The sequence below is a fragment of the Mirounga angustirostris genome, unplaced genomic scaffold (genome assembly GCF_029215605.1).
Source record: "Mirounga angustirostris isolate CCGP_5_RB_7025 unplaced genomic scaffold, mMirAng1.0.hap1 SCAF_8, whole genome shotgun sequence".
Lineage (NCBI taxonomy): Eukaryota > Metazoa > Chordata > Mammalia > Carnivora > Phocidae > Mirounga > Mirounga angustirostris.
In genome coordinates this window covers 85,976,401-85,989,160 of record NW_026991716.1, presented here as the reverse complement: position 1 = coordinate 85,989,160, position 12,760 = coordinate 85,976,401, and positions in this window count along the sequence as shown.

The following is a 12,760-nucleotide window of genomic DNA, read 5'->3' as shown; positions in this document are numbered from 1 at the left end:
AATATCGAAGATCCTTTGAGTGCTAATAATCTAGAATCAGTGTACAATGACACTGCCTATGAAAAGGACAAATGGGCAAGAGAAAGTTGAAAAAAGCAAGACTGGGCACCTGGCCTGCATAAGCTGAGCTCTGGATTGACCGCTGGCCTTCAGCTGCTCACTATGGCTAAGCCCAAAGCCTTTGGTCATTCAGGACCAGCAAATGCCCTTACAGCAACCGCCAGCTTCAGCAGTCATATACCTCTTGGGATTCAAGCTTTCACTCTGAGAATTTCTCTTAATTCTTTACTATCTCAGCCATGCATTCAAATTACCATTCTTATATTTTATCCAGTGTTTACAGTATTTTAAAGAATTTCACAGGCTCTTTCATCATATTGTCAGAATTAGAAGTTATTGTGATACTTTTAAAAATATTTATCCACTGATTATGGATAATAAACGCATCGGAAACAATGCTACAAACAGCATCCAAGCCAATGCATCTCTGTAGCACAATATCTCAGACATTTGCAACAAGATTTAAAAAATAATTGTTCAATGTCAAGTGATGAATCTGAGCACATCTACCCCAGTAATTAAGTACATATCGATTTAATACTTAGTACTACTCAATATCTATCTGACATACTTCATTTAAGCTACTATGATAATCCATAAAAAAAGAACCAATCAAATTTTTCGCCATAACTGGCACTTAGAATTTAATTTTAGCAGAATAACAAAAGTAATTTGCTTATCTGAAAGCACAAGTGAAGCTTCTACAGGATTATACAGCAAGGGTAAGAGCCAAATTCTGCCTTGACCAGGTCACCCCTTCTCACCCAGATTCCTGAGAGCTATCACGTAATGTCATGACTCATGGAAAACTGAATTGCCACTGTCTTGTTAGCTAGGTGTGCAAGGCTTCAAGCACAGGGATCTGTGACAAATCTGGACTACAGTGCCTAGCTTCAGCCTGGAGCCAAAACAGGACCTCGCTGTCCCTATTAAATGTCAATATTATCATCCACCACAACCTGAAACAACCAGAATTCCCAAGCACTTAAGGGCTTTTGTGAGAGGGGGGATAAAAGCACAATAGCTAGGCCCAAAGGACTCCATAGTTCATCTTGCATATCCTTGGAGGAACCAGGAAAAAAGGAAGGGCTGAACAGGGAGGCATTCCCTTTCCATACTGCATGCCTGCCTCACCCCTAGTAAATGCAGCTTATCAGAGTCCTGAAATCTGGTCAGATTAGCACCCCCTTTGGGGGGTTATGGAGAAATAGAAAATAAGTTGTAAAAGGAAGAAGGGACCTCCTACCATTCACATAACCAAGTGTTTTTTTCAAATCTCCTTGAAACAAAAACATACTGTCTCAGCATTCAGATAAACATGCCAGTGTTAACTATATACGTATGTTGTTTTAAATATATACATATAGCACAATATACATAAAATTATATATGCGTATATATGCACATGCATGAAAAGATTTATGACAAAAGCATTTGCTAAATGAATAGATTTCTAAAATGATAAGAATTAGCATGTTCACTCTCATACAAGTTTTGGTGAGGAAACATTTTAGTCCTAACTCATATAAACAAATTATCATTGTAGCTAAAAATATAGAAATAGCCTCATTATACAGACTGGATAGTATATAAGACTCACTAAAAGAAGATACTACTTGTAAACCACTTTGATTTTCTGTGAAAAAAAATTGAAATAAACAATATCAAAAATAATAAGATAAAGAATAACTTAAAATTTGAATGAGATTGCCAGATTTGTTTTAAGGTGAATTTTCACAATCTCATGTCTAGCTGTTAAAATGAATGCATTATATAGTAATTTGGAACATTCCTAACCAAATGAAGCTCTATTTATAGGTAATCAAGCTCATGTACATGCATATACCTTAATATTTTAGAATAATACTATCATCTCTGATAATACCAGAAATAAAAATACTGAAATTACTCCATGAAACATTTGCCTTCTCTTAAATTTTACCTTTGTAACAAGCCACTAATTCATGTTGACACCTTCATTTTATTTTTTTTAAGATTTATTTTTATTTATTTGAGAGAGAGAGAGCACAGGGGGAGGGGCAGAAGGAGAGGGAGAGAGAAACACAAGCAGACTCTGCATTCAGCGCAAAGCCAGACACAGGGCTCGATCTCAGGACCCTAAAGTCATGACCTGAGCTGAAACCAAGAGATGGACACTTAACCAACTGAGCCACCCAGGCGCCCTGACACCTTCAATTTATTCTGAAAGAGGATAACAAATAATAACTCCCACCTATTAAACACCTGACCTGCCTCAAGCACTTTGCATACATGTTAAAAACAGCTCTACTAGCTGGGCAGTATGGTGCACATTTTACAGATGAGGAAACTAAAGTAAGTCATGTAGCAGCTATGGATAAGCTGGGATTTGAGCCAGTCTTTGTCACCACACTCATGTGACAACATAGCCTCTGTACCTGTCATTTGAACTACCATTTCATGATCCCCCAGAGGTTCTCCTGAGGTGCCTCAGAGGAAAGAATGATGCAGTTGCTAAGCAGGCAGTGCTCCAGCTGCCCACTCCAGCATCAGTCCAAAGAGCCCTCAAGCCACTATCAAAGCCCGCTTGTCAGCACGCCCCATTCTGATCCCGAGCATTCCCAAACCCCAGACCCAACCTGACGGTCAGAGGTTGGGAGGGCTCCTCCACCCACATCCCATTTCATCCATTTGTTCATTGAATAAACATTTGTGAGCTCATGTGTGTACCAGGCCCTGCTAAGGAAGGAATTTTTAAAAAATAAGTAAGACATACATAGGCCCTTCAAACATTTCTATGAACTTGGACCAGGAATCTCAAACTCAAATGCCTTTGAAATCCAGGTAGATAATAAAAATGATTGAAGCAAGCCAGATGTAAACAGTAGGAAGTATTGAAACATGGGGTGGAGAGGCAACCCAGAAATTAAGAACTACAGGAAGCTGTTTCTACCCTTCAGCTGAGAGCAAAGGAAGGTGTTATTAGAACCCCAGGGTCTGGGTGCGGGAGCTGAACCTATGGGTCGGGGGCGGGGCACCAGCAGAAGCTGGAACTACAAAGGAGACAACCAGTGGCTTTTTTTCCTCCTCTCTTCCTCCAACCTCCCACCCCTTCCTCCATGGGCCAAGCCTAACCGGAAGCCAATGAGTAAGGAAATCTAAGACATGCAGTGTGAGGGAGCAGACCCCGTGACATAGAGCAGAGTTGGAGAAAGGCAGGGATGGATTCAACAGCACACAGGCAAGTGACCCATCCAATCCAGGATTCTTGATTTCCAGGCCCCCACCCAAGTGCCCCTCCTGCCCTGTGATCAATCTCCCTACCTACATTCCGACCCGCTGCCTTGTACTGCCTTTGTTTGCTGCAGGTGCCGTATCTTACTGACTCCTGTCCCCACCACAACTCCCTCCCTGTTTGACTTGCTTCACTTTGAGGAACTCACATGGCTCCAGACTCTGGTTCTACCTAGTCATCGATTCCCAGAAGGCCCTCCTCTGTGGGCCATGCCTACAAGTATTTCAATCTAGATTTAAGTTGTTGGCAACGGAGACAGTCACAGCTCCATGTTAATTCTAAGCATGCCACCAGTACACATCACTCAGAGGCTGACATTTTGGAAATATTCATAAGTAACTGAAATAAAAAATAATGCTTCCTCTCCCTCACCAGGGCACAGTAGGAAAAAAAAGTAGCAAAATATAACCATTTGCACTTAATGAATAATTTATTTACTTTCAAAACTAGACTAGAGTCTGGACTGTGATAAATCCACTAATTACACATTAAAATGAGGACCATTCACTTCTTCAAAATTGTTCCAAACTGCTTAGCACAATTTCCAGCTGAAGTTTGACCTTTGATCTTACCTTGAATAGCATTGATGGATCTTCCAAGCAAGAAAAGTCACATTAATTATTTTACATTAATGAAACAGAAAACCATGAAGGAGAATGTAGGCATTATTTTTTTAAGTGTATTGAGTCAGAAATCAAAAAGCTTATTAGCAAACATTTTCAAATTTCATACATAAGAATGATATACTCCAATATATTTTCTAAGAAAAAAAAAATCACCTGCTTAGTGTTTTCTCATACCTTAAAGAATATGGTAATCAACTCCCTCCCAAATTGTTCCTCTCATGGAATGTTCACTTCCTAGCAACAGCACTCCAAGCAAAGACCACTTCTTCAAACTCCCAATTTTACGGCTTTCTAATTTTTAATTACTTTTCAGTTTATGGAAATAAAAACTCCTTCACAGGTGCATTGGAATTGTGCCTAGTAAAAAGGAACTTGGACAGGAACCATCAGACTGCATATATCATCAATGAAATTCAAAAAGGACAACTCACTGACAATTGAAAAAACTGAAATTGAGGCAGTTGCCTATAAATTTAAGAAATTAGTATCAAGTGACTTCTTGCCTCTGTAGGTCTTAACTGATGTGTTTGGAAGCTCACTTTTGGGAAATAATTATTCAATGGCATTTAGATTCCTTAATCAAGTCATGATTATGGTGTTTGGAGCTCCAAAGAGATAGCTACAAATTAAATATAAGTTTCCTTGGTATTACACATATTTTAGTACATAATAGTTCAGTTAGATAACCTAATAAAAATGCTTCTCTTGGTTCTAATAAAGGCAAACCCATGGGGCATACCATGGTTTCTCTCCATGTCATGCATCCTTCTAATACTTCTGCAGCCCCTCTCAGGAATAGAAGTTTTCTCAGTGAGAAACTCATTATATCTCATTGCATTTCCTACTTGCGGGGAAGACATTCACCCTGCTCTGAATCATCCAGAAGGGCATTCCTTGAAGTGCATTCCACAGAACTCTGGTGCTTCAGGATATTAACAGGGGTCTTCCATACACCCACATACATACACATAAACGAGTGTAGCCAAACAATTCCAAGAAATGTTAGATCAAAGAGTTAAATGGGATTATAATTTTCCTGCAGGACTTCTCAGAGATTTTAATATGCTAATGTGTCATATGAGTCTCCACAAATAGAATATAATCAGCCTTGTTTATTAAGATTATGACCTTTCTGTCACTAAGCATCTCTTAGGGCTAACGTGCTATGGAAACACTTTGGCAAATGATGCTTTAAGACCTTCTTCAGGGAGATCCTGTTCCATAAGGTAGGATAAAGAAGCTCACATGAAAATCATGGAAACCAACCAGGAGGCACACCAAGTAAAGGGAAGAATGGAAAGATGATCAGGGCTGGGAGTAAATAGGGACAAATTAGGATTATCAACAATAAGAACTACCATTTATTTAGTCCCTCCTACATGCTCAATATTTTGTGTGTTACCCCAGTCAATACTTCCAACAACACTTTGGTGTAAATCTTTTCTCCATTTTAAAGACAAGAAAATTGGGGCTCAGAAAGATTAAGTGGATTTCCCAAAATCACATAGCTCACACATGGCAGACCTGAAAATTAAAACTACATGTGTCTTGACTCAAGTATGTCTTCTCTATGCTACACTACCTACTAGAAAAAAATAGAAGGCAGAATAAAGTAGTAAGTGGTGGTAAAGAAGCAAAAGAAAAGACCATTTCTCAAAAAAAATATATAAGGGGCTTATGGCTAGGCTAACTGTTTCTAAGCCTGCTCTTTAAACCTTTGCCTCTCCATGACTGCAGGGATATGCACTGAGGTCATAGAGGCCTCTTGATCACAGCCATATGCTAAGCAATATCCTGGTCAAACCCAATGCCTGTCAACCTCAGAGGATGCAACTGGCTGGAGTAGTCCCTGGTGTGCTGGAGCTGGCCCAATCCAGCCCACAAAAGCCAACTTTTTATATCTCTTTCCAACTCCACATTCAGTGATATCGTGTCGGTAGCTTGTAATCTGCCATGATGGAAGCATTTACACAATGGAAATCAGTAAACACTGCAAAGCAGGGAATTTGTGGGTTTTGTTTTGTTTTGTTTTTTTCCAGAGAGCCAGGATATCAGCACACCACTGACTCGAGTCTTCACCAAAAAGCAGAAGTAGAAGAGATCAAAAGGTGGCAAGACTTTGAGCCAAACAGAATGCCATAGTAATTATCTTCCTTAATGTCAAATTCAAATATGAATAATCCATATATACCTGTGCTAATGAAGGTGACCAGTATCATGTGTAATGACATTATTCTCCGCTGTCCTCTAATAAGTTGTAAAATGTAGCTCAAAGCAGAGAACGACCTGAGCAGAGGCAGTCCCTGGCCCCATCTCGTCCTAGTACCACACTGCCTGGGCCCTGTAGACTCAAGGTTACTTATTCCAGCCCCAGCACAGTGCAAATGTGACTAGGTCTCACTTTCCTTTCCTACATCCATCAACAGACCCCAAGCTGCAATCCTCATTCCCCAAAAGCTCACAGGAGGAGTAGTAAAGATATGGGGATATAAAGGCTATTTCCAATATTCAAAAGGTCTAATATAAATAATATATTAATTTCCAATAAGATCACACAGGCTAAATAAAGCTTTGTTTTTTGTTGTTGTTGTTTTGCTTTTGCTTTTATCAATTCAATCTGGTCATTTTAGTTATCTCAAGATATTCCAGTTTTTCTAATTGAAAACCATTTTTGAGAAATTTTTAAAAATTGACCAATGAGCTAATTACATCACAAATGATCACTGTAGGGGCACTTGGGTGGCTCGGTCGGTTGAGCCTTCAACTCTTGGTTTTGGCCCAGGTCATGCTTTCAGGGTCATGGGACTGAGTTCTGCATGGGGCTCAGGACTTGGAGTGGAATCTGCTTAAGATTCGCTCTCCCTCTCCCTCCCCCCCCGTGCCCTTCCCTGGCTCATGCTCTCTCTCTCTTTTTCAAATAAATAAATAAAATCTTTAAAAAAAAAAAAAACGAAAAATGAAAAAACAAATGATCATTGTATGATAGATAAAGCCTCCTAAATTGGAGTGAAAAAGTGAAGAACCATTGAAAGCATATAAAGATATTTGAAAGAAAAAACTTTTTCCTTCAGCACATTAGACTCCCCCAGAGGAAGAGATTCTCACCAGACATTGAAAGGCCAATGATGCATCCCATTTTCCTTATGATAAGCCTCCTAAAAAGAGGCTTTACATTTGGAATCCACAGCACCCACCACGGCCCATGGCCTTTCGTAGGAAACTCCACAGAGCAAGACAGAAATGCTACTCCTAACTTACAGAACTTTTCCCCTCATACGACCGCCCCCCACTCTCTCCAGTGAACCCCTTGAGCGCTCCATGATCTTCCCTAAGGAAGGCATAGGGAGAGCAGCAAACCATACTTAAGGAATGTTGCCTAAAAGGCAACCAGCATGAACCCTTACCCAGCTCTTGTGTACATAAACCATCAGCAGATGGAGCTCTTTGCTAATTCAACAATCATTCTAGGTCTGGCTTCAATTGCCTGTAATAGTTGCATTCTCAATTTTTATGGCTCATACTGAATTCCTGTCATTGTTGGGATTAGCTCATTACTGTATTTTGTATGGAAGCATCCAAGAACTATATTTCTACAAGTGAATGATAGAAAAATTAAGATGAGTTCTCTTAGTATTGGAGACAATATCTGATGTATTGTCCTTGTATTGTCTTCAAGTGTGTGAAAATAGTGCTTTAATTCATTCATTCCAGAAATATTAAGACCTGCATGTGTTGTCAGAAATATCACGTATGTTTGTTTTCTTTAAATCAACCTGGTATCGTTTTGGCGCCCCATCTAATCATGCTGTGGGGAAATTCCATAATAAGTAGAGGTTCCTGAACGCCCAAATTCAGGATCCTATAAAGATTCCAGGGCTTACACAATTTCAAAGGAAGAGAAGGCATGGAGGGGAGGGTGTGCCTGTGGTCAATGGCCATCTCTTTGGCCAAGATACCAAGCAAGATGTGTCTTACTGGGTCCTTCTCTGCTCCTCCTAAACCAAATGTGGAATATAGGAATCATCTGTGAGTCTGGAAACCTTTTAAGGCCCATCTGGTCTTACATCCCCAAAGGGGGCAGCATGCAGCCATCCTTCTCTGGGGTGTTGCCAGAAGCACAGCCAAATTACCTGCTTCTCTGGGAACCATAGGCTTCTCCCTTCTCAGCTCTCAAAAAATCTCATTTTCAGTCAGATAAAAATGCTTCGGGGCACCTGGGTGGCTCAGTTGGTTAAATGTCTGCCTTCGGCTCAGGTCATGATCCCCGGGTCCTCGGATGGAGCCCCGAAGTGCTCCCTGCTCAGTGGGGAGTCTGCTTCTCCCTCTCCCTCTGCCCTTCCCCCCAGCTCACGCTCACTCCTTCTGGAGCTCTCTGTCTCTCTCTCTCAAATAAATAAATAAAATATTTTTTTAAAAAAATGCTTCTCCCATCCTATTTCCCTTAGAGTAATAGTCATCAACCTTAACTGTACATTGTAATCACCTGGAGCACTGTAAAAAAAAAAAAATACTGATTCTTGGTTCCTACCTCCAGAGATACTGACCTAATTGGTATTCAGTGTGGCTGGAACAATGAGGTATTTCAAAACTCCCCAGATGATTCTAATGTGCAGACAAGTTCAAAAACTGTCATTAATTGTGACAAATATATGAACATAACATGTTAATTAGAGAGGCTAGGAATGAGGTATGTAAGAACTTTGTGTACTAACTTTGCAATTCTTCTCTTAGTTTAATACTGTTCTAAAATTAAAAGTTGGCTAAAAACAAAAACAAAAAAGCAAAGGGCACAATACCTCCATATATGTATGTATGTATATATATATATTATATATATATATATACACACATACACATAATTACACGTGAGATGGAGGGCAATATTTCTTATTTTTTTAAAAACATTATGCACATAATAAAATTTTTTTCAAATACTACCAAAAGCTAAAAAATGAAAACTAAAAGTGAAAATAAACAAAAACTCTATAGTCAAGGAGTGAGACACCAAAAATTGTTTTTTAAATAAAAAAGTTTTTACCCATAGAAAATACTTTATGCTATTTTAGAAAATTTGTGAAATGCAGTAATAAATAAAAGAAAAGTCACCTGTATTTTATACTTTTGTACAAAGCATATAATCAAATGTTAGGTAGAGAAAGCACAATCCAATAATGTATTACAGTCATAATCCCAGCTAAATCATGAGATTATATATCTTGAAATTTTATACTGTCTGTACTATGCTCAATTCACTTAATTTTAAACGTTTCCATTTACCCCTCAAATATTCATCACTGTAAAAAAAAAATTAAAGGGACTCTTCATGAAGCATGGAAGATTGGAAATGAAGTGGCACCTGTTACCTCTCACTTCCAATCTTTGGTTCCCAAGACAGGACACCCTCAGATCCCAGGCATCTCTCTCCTCAGCTAGGGAAAGGCTGAAGGGTTGGGCTGAACCCCAAGACACCAACTGCCACAGCAGTCTCCCCTGTAAGAGAACTCAGTCCTTTTCCACAGTTCCATATGCCTTCCCCCCAACTTCTCTGCAGGCACCTCTCTCCAAGCTCCATGTTAGACTGGAAGCTGACTTTTTTTGGTACTTGGATTTCTAAGACATATCCTCCCCCCCCCCAAAAAAAAAGAAAAAAAAAACGGGCTTGATTAATATTATTAAGTTAACTGCTTTGTTTTACTTAGGGAAGCAAAGTTAAAATAATGCTAGGAATCAAAATATTATATGTGACCAGGTTATGATGACCAGTACAAAATTATCTGTAATTCATTTTTTCAAAAACAGCACATCCTAAACGGAATAAATTCTCTGTGACTTTTAATTTTTATCCTAAAAAAAAAAAAATCATGTTTTTCAGAAAATTCCTCCTCCGTCACAATCACAGTTTCCCAGGAATCCCTTCTTTTGCTTGTGTTGTATCATGAATATCTCAGTTATGAATGGATTGTCTTTCATGTCCCAGAAATTCCTCAGTGTTTTTTCTCTTCTGACATTTTTTCTATGGCCATGGCTGTGACGAATTTGTTTTAATTGTATCTTTTTTCCATTGTTTCAAAGGTAATTGTTGGGGGAGAAGGGGTAAGTGCAGGCTTTGCCCGCTGATTTGGGGGGACAGTCACTGAGAGAGCGCCCAGGCAGCAGTGAGAATGAGGGGCTGGAACGTAAGGCTGGACATCGGGAAATGGGGACTACTGTGATAATCCAGATGAGAAACAGCAAAAGTCAGAATTACAGCCACATCAGTGGGATGGATATGAGGGAACATACTGTCCCCTGGTTTTTTTGTTTGTTCATTTAAAGATTTTACTTATTTGACAGAGAGAGATAGCAAGAGAGGGAGCACAAGCAGGGGGAGTGGGAGAGGGAGAAGCAGGCGGGAGAAGAAGCCACTGGAGAGGGACAAGCAGACTCCCTGCTGAGCAGGAAGCCCAACTTGGGCTCAATCCCAGGATGCTGAGATCATGACCTGAGCCGAAGGCAGACGCTTAACGACTGAGCCACCCAAGTGTCCTGTCCCCTGTTTTTGAGGACATTTACCATGTTGGTGGAAAGACAAAACATAACATAAAACACAACCTGAGTGTCTCAGGCTTTACAATTTGTAGGTCATATAAAGATCACACACAAAAGAGTAATATCGCCAGTGTCACTGGTTTCCCCACCTGCTCAAACAAGAGCTCAGCCCTGGGCAAAGTTTCCCTTTGTTATTCATGGAGCTGCCCAGGGGTGGCTCACATGTGCTCACGATGTGTCTATCCCTGCAGGGCTCTACTGCTCTCATGAACACTCCAGGGATGAACTAAATCCTCATGTAACCACACAGTGGCTTGACGTGATGCCCAAGCTGCCATCAAGCTGAAGCCCTTGACAACTCAAGCTTTCTTATTAGGTCTCCTTAGAATGAGTTCTCACACCCAAGAGGAACTTCAGTTCTCATGTAAATAGACCTCTGGTATGATCATATCCACCCCCAACCCCTATCAGATTAACATGGACAAAACTGGATCCCATTCAATGCAAACTGTGACCTCTCTTCTCACCAGTCCCATTATATCCCAAATAAGCATTTAAAATAACACAAAGTGGGATGGCAGGAAAGAGATGGGTCTTAGTGAACATATATGTTATATGTGCACATGTAAGAAAATGATTATTAAAAAATAGCCTCCACCTTGAATTAGAATAGAAAGGAAACTATCAGAAACAAATAAATGGAAACAAAATGGCAGAGACAATGCAGGCCCTTGCACTAAAGAAAGACATCAATCTGGTGACCACATTCAGTGCTACCAACTTCATTTTAGAGAGGACAATAATAACAGGCCCAAGCTATGGAAAGTACTCAAAGGCACACTTTTTTTTTTAACTCAGTGTCTTAAAGCCTTGAAGGAAGTTCACCTCATCTGAAAGCCTTGCCTGTAGATAGCAGTGTCCCAGAGAAAGCCTCTGAATTACACACATGTCCCTCAAGTTGGGCTTAGCCCGTCAATATTAGCTGGAAGAGGGGATGGTTCCAAATAACCAAAAGACAAGTTGGAAATACTCACTTGCAACCCTAACCTCTCTGCCTTATCTTCCCATCCACCATATGTCTCTCTCTTCTTCTCCCTGCAATGTCCATCCCAGGACAACTGCTCATGCTGTCTGACAGTCTGCAGCTTCAGCTCCAACCCAGTTGTCAGGAAACAACAAACCTGGTTTACATGGCACCTGAAGGATAGCACACTTTGGAAATCCCTGGAGAAGATGAGAAAAAGGCACAGGAATCATTTCAAGCTGTTGTAGCCCTAGCCCACATTTACCAACAGAACTGCTACTGAATGAAAGTCAAACTAGTTTTGTTCTTATCCATGGCTTCCTTTTATCTTCATCTGCTTTAGAATCAAGCAGTCAGGAGAGAGAGGGATGGGAGGACTCAGAGAAAGACTCAGAGAGAGTATTGGAAAAAAAGAGGGAAGAACTGCTTTTGTTTTTCCTATGGCAGATAGAAGAAGAGGAAGCATTCTCATCCAATTTGTTGAACTTAGCTCTTCAGAGATTCTTTCAGGAGTAATTAGAGCTTTGTCTCCTCTCTGTACTCAAGGAGAGCTGTTTCCTAGGTAAAATGAATTGAGCACTCTGAAGGAGCCAGTTTAGCATTTTTAGATAAGTTTAGGTCAAAGAAGTCAAATGGACAGAATGTTCTATTTAAATCACATGAGAAAGTACAACTTCTTGTTTTAGGCTAGTTTACTGTTTTCCATATGAAAATGCAGCAAGCAATTCTTTAAATTGTTTTTATAGACATATAAATAAAACATGAATCAAACCATGTATATTATTATATGGAGTTATACTGGAAAAGAAACATCTGCTATTCCTAAGACACTCTTGTTCACAGGTATTGTATTGTTATATACAATATACAAGTTTACATATATAGAAAAACCTCACAGGAATACAAATTGCTAGAGTATTGTTGAGAATAAATTATATTTTAAATTCTTAGTAAATGTTATGCTAGCCTATCAGTCCACCAGTGGCCATCCACCACCAGCTGAGAAGCACTGGAGAAATGAACAGCCACGTGGAATAAGAGTGTGAATGAAATAACAAAGACAGCCTACTGTTGGTTCCTGTATTAGCCAGGGTCCAGTCAGGAAACAGAAATACACCAGATATTTTAGCAAGGAGCATTTAACATAAGGAATAGTTAACCAGGTATTGGAGAGCTGGAAATGCAGCAGGGTCCACCCTGAGGTAACACAGAGATGTAACTGCAAAGAGCAGCTCCCACCCCTGGGGC